Genomic DNA, 8,696 nt, shown 5'->3' with positions numbered 1-8,696 from the left:
TCAGGAAGCATATAAGCTATAATAGTAGACGATTAGTCGGGGTAGAGAAAGCTAGTGTAATGACCCTCCATGGGAATGTGTGTGATCCTCTCGTGTCCCAGTTAGCAACCTTAAAACAAGGCGGAGTCCGCTCACACCTCACATAACAAAAGCCAACTTAAAGAGACACGCACAATAGAAGTAACCCAAGCTCTGGGAGGCTGGGCTGGGCTAGTTTGTCCTTTGTGTGTCACTCACTATCCTGTCATCGAATCTAAAGTCTCCTCCTAAACACAAAAACAGCGTAGCATCTTTGCACTACTTGAGCCTACTGTAGCAGTCTCGTCTTCGCCACTATGTCAAGGCCGCTGCGCGGCAATGCTATCTCAGCCACCGTGCTCCTCTGGGACTGAAATATCCCTGGACACATTCCAGGCTGACACAGAGTGTGCACGGGGGACCTTGTGCTGACAACTCAGCCAGGAGCCTGTGAGGAGATGCTGCTATTAATATGAATATGGTGGTGAGGAGGCATTGGCTTCTGCTATTATATCGGTAACAATTTAAGATGGCCGAACGCAGAGCTTTTGCCACAGATGTATTTATTTGTATAACTATAAATGTATGTATACTGATTACATATTCTTGCTGCATACAAAAACAAGCACAAACTGTAAAAAAAACACGCTGCATGGACAGACTAGCAAGATCTTCGACAGGCCAGGTGGCCAACCTAAGGATGTGTAGGTTGCAGCAGTCAGGCCTGTGGAAACTACAGGGCTAAATAATGATTCTCTAGGTCTAGGATATACATAGGCCTACATTTTGGCCTTTGTGGCGCCCCCTATGGACAGAAGTGCACTTTTTGGGTCTTGCTGTACAGACAACATAGAATTCCAATTTGGGGTTGATTGGCTGTTGCTTTCATGATATATGGTGTTTTTTTGTAAAAAAAAAAATATATATATATATATATATATATATATATATATACAAAAAATAAAAATAGGCCCCTCCTGCTAATTAATTGTGGAAGCCAATTATTGCAGACAAACAGTATGAATGACCAAAAAGCTGCTTGCCGCAAAATCTGTGAAGTTGCATGTACGTAATTTGTTGAATTTGGTAAAAAGAAAAGTGTTTCTGCAACAAACATTTGTCCCATATTTGCACCCCCTGGCGCGTATCAGTGATAGATGGTGGTTGATTGATTGATTGATTGAAGACTTTATTAGAAGTTTGCATAGGAAAGGGTACAGTTTCACGACAGTACAGTTCACTGGTACAAGGTCAACTAAAAGGATACACCCAAAAAACCCTATGGCTTGTTTCAATTGAGGTCCTTTTTTAACTCATGTAAAATGAATGAGATTATTATCGGATGGACTTCCGGTTCGAGCAAGGATCGAGGAGCGAGGAAACTGAGATGTACGCAGAGGATTTGGTTTTGTGTTGTTTATCTTCTGTCTATCTTTTCTTCTGTATGAGAATTGATTGATTGAAATCTGTATTGACAAAACACATATATGCATTAAGATATATTTGTATATACAGTATCTGCCAAAATGATAAAACACAATTAAACCGAGAAGACTGAGTCTGAATCTGAATACACTGAATTTAAGTTGGAAAACAATGCTTTGCTGTCTTAATTTCCTGCACTCAAGCTCCAAGAGAAAAGCTCCCGACCTTTCAAGACATCGCAATACTAAATAAAAGTGTGTGCGTGTGTGTGTGTGTGTGTATGCTGTATTTGCATGCGTACTTGTGCAAGTGCATGTGCACGTTTTCGCCTACAGCATTGTTATTATGACTGTCAGTGGGGGGTTGATACGGCTGCGTTTGCTGCGCTGCAGGCACAGTGAACAAAGAAAGAGGGAAAGGGGGTGGGCTGAAGTTAAAAACTACAAACAAAACAAAAACATTCACATCTCAAGTGAAATAACTTCCTCTTTATACAACTCCTTTATGCGATGAGATCATCTTGCAGTAACTTGGAGCCAGAGTATGTATACAGTATGGTGGTGATTAAAATGTTATGATGCGCATGCTAATGCTTTCACTCACTAACTTGCCTATGATTCTTTGGGTTAGAATGTCTCCAAATGGAGACGATTTAAATCGGCAGCTGTAATAAACAATGCAATCTGATTGAGGGTACTCAAGAAGCATAACGCTAAGCAGGCTGGGTAAACGATAGGGAAATTACACCGGGACAGCAACTCTTTCATGCTCTGTATGCGCGACAATATTTGTCTTGCCTTACTGCTCTGAGAGGGGGTCGTACTGGGGGGTTGGGGGGTTCAGAGGAGAGAAAGATAGGGTCTCAGAGGGACTGTAAAATTCATCCCAGCTTCCTGTTTGTAAATCCCATGTAGATATTCGCACGGTGAAGGCTATGAATACCACATTTGTCACTGCACATCTCATTACCAGAGACTAGCAGCTAGCGAACAACGAAGTAGTGGACATGTAAATGACCTTCACTATGATAATATATAAACAAATAAAAGTGTGGTGTGTAACTCCCGCGATGCCCTGACTGCAATACAGAATTTGCTTATCCAAATAAGGGCAGAGAACTGTGTCTGACCCCGGAACCTTTTAATGCAATGGCGTGTGAATCCAGGGCTGAACCCTGCTAGAGATGGGACGATATGAACATTTCATATCATGATTATTGTGACAAAAGAAATCGTGATTTACGATATTATCTCGATAATCAAAATCGATTATCCTGGGGCGGAACATTTGCCCAAAAAAAAGACGATCTACAAGCTCACAACGCGTCGCAACTCGCAACGCTATTTTTTGGCAAAGACATTTGATAGAGAGTGAACAAAAAGACTGTATCAAGTACGTATATTATAGAGGGTTTAAATGTTACCGGATATGCAGCTCAGCAAATAAAGGGTGAATTGATCCCAGTGCATGAGGGAGGACGATATCACGATAAATTAAATCTCCACGATACGATTATCGTGAGAGTTTTTTATCACGATAAACGATAATATCGATTATCGTCCCATCCCTAAACCCTGCACCTCTCAGCACCGTGTCCCTTTGCTGCAAATGAGCAGCTGAAACAGAGAACAATTAAAGAATAAGCCTCCATCCCAAATCTCACTGTGTGTACAAAAGTACAATCCATATATGGCCAAGTGTATGACTATGACTGTTGACTGCAGTATTTAGGTCATTCTAGAGAGTGAGAGTCCCACCCGCTCTGCAGCTTTAACCTAAATTTCACTCACTTAGCTGGGGTAAAAATAACGTTGGCGGTGGTGTGTGTGCATGCGTGCGTGCCTGTGACTGCATGTGCGGTTATTTGTGAAAATGTGCATACTATATCCAACCACCTGTGGATATATGCTGTGCTTTACCGATATACTGGCATGTACTGTATGCTGTTCCTGTGTTCTGTTATATCAATTCAATTCAATGGAGCTCTATTGGCATGAGAAAACATACCTTTATTTTGCCAAAGTTAAAAATGGGTTAATACGGTTAGTTGGAGGGGGTACAGCATTGTGTAAACAGAGCTATGTCACATTGTGTCATTTTATATACCGTATACAGGGTATAATGCTTTGGGAACAAATAGCATTTTTTCCCCCTCAATACGATTTAAACAGTATAAGAAGAATAAAAACTCAGATTTATGGTTGTTGATCTGATTGCACGGGTGGGGTACTGGGGTTGTAGGGTTCATGTTTGAAAGTCTGACAGTTCAGTGTTCTGAGGGAGATGGTCCAAGCTCTTAGCCTCCTTCAGCATGCCCACTCAACGGATGTACGGTCTGCGGTACATTACCTCACTTCTTTGCTTAACAACTCACAGAAATAGCCTCTCAATCATCGATTGCCACGGCAACCCGGATAATCTCACTTAACCATCAGCCTCTCACAGCACAGCGAATTAATGATATGGCGTTCATCACACCTGGCCAGGTGCTACTTCCCCACATCCTCACAGTCCTTTATCTATCTCTAAAAGAATGGGAAGGAGCTAAATCGAGAACAGCTGAGCGAAGACTGTGAATATGCCGTGACATATAATGCTGTCTCTCTCACTCACACATGCGCACAAATGCCACAAGCACACGCACCCACATACACACACACAGACTCCTCCTGTGAACTGGTGGCAAAGAAGACAGATCTTCACCAAGGGAGCCGACAGACATTAGTGCTTTTTTTCCTCGCCTCCTCAAAACGGTGTCAGTTAGGCAAGAAAGGATGGAGTCTTCCGGCGCTCAGCAGGCTAGATCCCTGCAGGGAGCCAGGGACTGTTTGTGTGTGTGTGTGTGTGTGTGTGTGTGTGTGCGCGTGCGTGCGTGCGTGTGTTGTTTGGGGGGGGCAACGTTATTATTATCCATCACACAGAATTCATTTCCCGTCTCACACTGCTCACCTGGATCTCCTGCTAGGCTATGGTGGAAACAGCCTACTTTTAGTTAGGGGTACGGAACCAGCCGTCCTAGTCTGCTGGGGTGGAAAATAGTCACCCGTCCCCAGTGGTGTAAAGTAATTAACTTCTTCAGTGCCATATTTAAAGTGGGACCTCTTATATTGCCGGTTCGCCAACAAAGGGTTAAAAAAATAGTGTGCACGCTGGTGCACATTCGTGCACAGATCATGCACTATGCATGTGCATGCTTTTCACAGCTTTCAAACAAAAAAATCCGCTTGGAAATCCGTTCAGGCATTCAGGAGAAGGCAGCCCTTATGTTTTCTTCAAATGTAAACAAACATGGCTGCCATGTTTGAAAGATGGGGTTGGTATGGGGGTTAAACATGCAATTTCGCGATCGCGATCATGGCTAGTACACTGTTGGAGGTCCAAATTTCTTTTTTTCAAAAAATTCTTTTTCAAAAAAAAGTTTTTTTTTTTTTTTTTTAAATGGCAGGGAGGTCCATAGTTAAAAAGACGTTTTTATTATAGAAAACGTCTTTTTTGGCAGGGTATGAGTTAAGTACATTTACTTAAGTACTGTACTTAAGTACAATTTTGAGGTGTTTGTACAAATTTCCAATTTACTTCTACTCCACTATACCTCGGATCCAAATATTTTACTTTTACCCCACGATACATTTATTTGAAAACTTTAGTTACTAGTTACTTTGCCGATATAAATTATAATATAATAAAACATACATTAACCACTTTAGCCCTATACCTAGGCTATTTTCAAACATATTGTACTACTATATTGTACTTTTTTGTACTTTAAGTATAACTAAGAAACACAGGATAGGATGTTGATTTCCTTTTGCACAAAGGAAATCAACATCTTATCCTGTGTTTCTTAAACTTGATGCCACTGAACACTTTCATACTTTTACTCGGGTACATTTTGAATTCCGGACCTTTACTTGTAAGGGTGCCCTCACACCAAAATACCTATGAGAGTGGAATCCGCGTTCTGCCAATGCATTTCAATGAGAATGGAGCGGTTTCATTCCACTCTCATAGGTATTTTGGTGTGAGGGCACCCTAACAGAGTATTTCCAAAATGTAGTATTGATCCTTTTACTTAAGTAAAAATCTGAATACTTTTTCCACCACTGCCCGTCCCATCTGCTCCATGCAACACCCGCTCTCCTCCCATGGGTGGATCACAGATAAATTGTAAGGTGCCCACTAACAAGTGCGTCATGTGATCCGCAAATAGACGTCGGATGACGTGGTGCTTTTTGGCTGCCTGCCTGGCTGACCGCCAGGGGTGTCGCACCACATTCTGGGCCCTGGGTACAAGGATTCACTACGGGCCCATTTAGATATTTTGTGCTTTAACTATTAAAAAATAGCAGATATACAAGCTCACAGCGGGGGTGTAGACTTTTAAAAAATAGCAGATCTACGAGTTCTACATGCTCAGATCTACAAGCTCACAGCGCGGCACCGAGTGCCGCGCTGCGAGCTTGTATATCTGCTATTTTTCAATAGCTAAAGTATAAAATAATTAAGGCCCCTCCACCTTGGGCCCTAGTAACTCAGTCCCACCTTTCCACCCCTTGTGACGCCCCTGCTGACCACGATCTGTTTGCAATAGCTTTTATTTTTAAACACACTTTTAATTGCCCTCTGTGTGTATTTTTTGTTATAGAGGGCAATAATAATGTATTATGGCATATAAGGCTTATTAGCCAGGGATAATTTTAACAGTTTTAATTTGTTTTCTCCGGTTTTAAGGTAGTGATTATTAATAGGTGTTTTTATTATAATACAGGCACATGGATGTGGAAACAAGTTCTACCTTGTATCAACTATAACGGCAGCATTGTATCAACATCAAAATGGGCTAAAACCTGCCCAATTAAGTTGACCACAGAGTACGGGATTTCCTAAAAGCGCAGTCACGCGAAAAACATGCAGTTGCAGTGGAACGCTCAACTCTGCTGAAGGAAATTGGAATTCACCATCGACACGGAGGATGAAAAGCACGTCATAAATCTTTTAAAACAATTACGACACAGACGCCTGAATTATTGATCATACAAGTTCCCTTACATTCACGCCAATAATCGAACCTTTTCATAACTTGAGTAATACTCAGTCACCTGAAAGATCGAGCCTAATTGGGATGTCATGGGTTTCACTATTAATTATGAATGATTCTAATAAATAAACTTGATGAACTTTAAGCAACATTATCGAGTGTATAGAGTGGATATTGTAGCCATCTCTGAGTCCTGGTTCATACCGGGACATACAGAGAATTACTTTCAACTTTCAATTATTCATTCATAATTTCAAATGTATAGTGACTGCCGAGGAGGGGTGTGTCACTGGATATCAAAGACAGCATTCCATCCCACCAGCTGCATGATACCTCCGTACCCTACCAGAGGATCCAGAGAGTGTGTGTGGATTTGGGCACAGTTCCACTCAAGCCCCCAGACACCAGGGGGAGGGCTGAAGCCAAATTGACATGGTGGCGGCTGGCCGTTTGAGGTACTGCAGCTTTTTTACGGATGGGGCCAGAAACATGAACGTGCATCTAGGCTTCTTTGAGAGAAGTGCTTCTTGTTCATGAATTGGAGCCCCAGCACATCCATGAACACAAACTATGACACAAAACGCGTCACTTAGGCCCCACTACGTCACGTTTTACAACCGGAAGAAGGGGTGAAAATTGTCTTCATGCGCTGGGTGAGCAACTCAAAACAGATGGGGGTCCGCAGCCAAATACACATCATTTTGGGGGTCCTTGACATGTCAAAGTTTGAGAACCACTGATATAGCAAAATACTTTTTTTTTTTTCAGAAAACTGTTAGAGACAGTAGAGTCGGCCATGACAACGGTTCTCAAACGTTGTCAAATCAATGCCCCCTCAATCGCCTCAACCAACCTGGGTAGGCAATCCGGCCTACCTGGCCTGCTCCAAGGAGTTCAATTCTGATAAGACCCAATGGGTCTTTTTTGTATAGGTAAAGTATGTGCCCTTTTTCTTCTACAGTTGAAACACCTGTGTCCTCAAAAGTCTCCCGATTTACAGTGTGGATGAGACGTGAGCGGAGCACATGATCAGACAGCATGCTGTGGGATATCGAAGAAATAATGACATTTCCCCGCAGCTCTGTTCTCCCGCGGCTCAGATGGCCCGCCTGAGCACTATAAGCCTAACATCCGTTCACAGCCCTCCCTGATCTACTCTCTGAAAACCCCAAGCCGATTAATACATTTTAATGTGTCATTAACACGCTAAATGCCATAATAGCATTAATAGCCTGTTATGTTACACTGCTTACGAGTCCACACAACTGCATTCCAGGTTGGTAAATGAACTGCAAAAGTGTGAGTATTAACTCCATGAGAGTGTACAACTGTTATGTATCTGCACTCTCTTGCAGCGTGCATGCACAAGATGAAAATAGGACATTGGACAATAGCTGCCTCAAGGGGAAAGCAGAAGGAAAACATAGACAGTAGACCTCTTCTATATGCTGCTCTTAACAATCCCTGCTAGCGAACTAGCCTTGCCCTTGCGCACTAACCTACTAGCCTCATTAGCCCCATGCACACGGACACTAAAACAATGGCTGCTCTGCAAAAGAAAAAGAGGAAGGGAAAAAAAGGAAAGGGGAAGAAAAAATGTAATTAAGTCACAACTCACATTTCCAGAGGTACAGGAATTGGGGCAACATTTTAATCTATCTCGCCTTCTATCTCTCCTTTCACGCCAAAACAAGGACAAAAGATGAAATGCCCCCCTTTGGGTGAGGACACTGGTAAAGTTCCCATAACCATGTTCAATACAATCTATTGTTCGGGGGCTGAAGGGTGGTGGCTGCAATAGGGGAAAAAAGGCCATGGTATGTGGGCCAACATGATCAAGCACAAGCAGCCCCTGCAATAGTAGCCTGTGTATCTCTGTGGCACTGGGCTAATTACGTTCTGCTTCCTGCCACACATGGTGGAGAAGCGCGGAGAGGATTTTCATGTATTTTTCCGTTGCAGAGAGGTTGGCAGTGGCCTACTTTAGTGTGCAGCCAGGCAAGTCACTCCACAGCATGAATAAAGAGGAGCGACATAGAGAGGAATTGGAGTGTCAATTTAACTCTGAAAGTGTAAAAATGCACCTGTCCTGCAGTGGATGGAGAGGAGAGGAGAGGAGAGGAGAGGAGAGGAGAGGAGAGGAGAGGAGAGGAGAGGAGAGGAAGGAGAGGAGAGTTTTATGGGTCCCTGCAGCATAATCAGTTAAAACCGTCAC

This window comes from Nannobrachium achirus (genome assembly GCF_963921795.1).
Source record: "Nannobrachium achirus genome assembly, chromosome: 21".
Classification (NCBI taxonomy): domain Eukaryota; kingdom Metazoa; phylum Chordata; class Actinopteri; order Myctophiformes; family Myctophidae; genus Nannobrachium; species Nannobrachium achirus.
The sequence above is the reverse complement of the archived record's forward strand: the minus strand, read 5'-3'. Positions refer to the sequence as shown.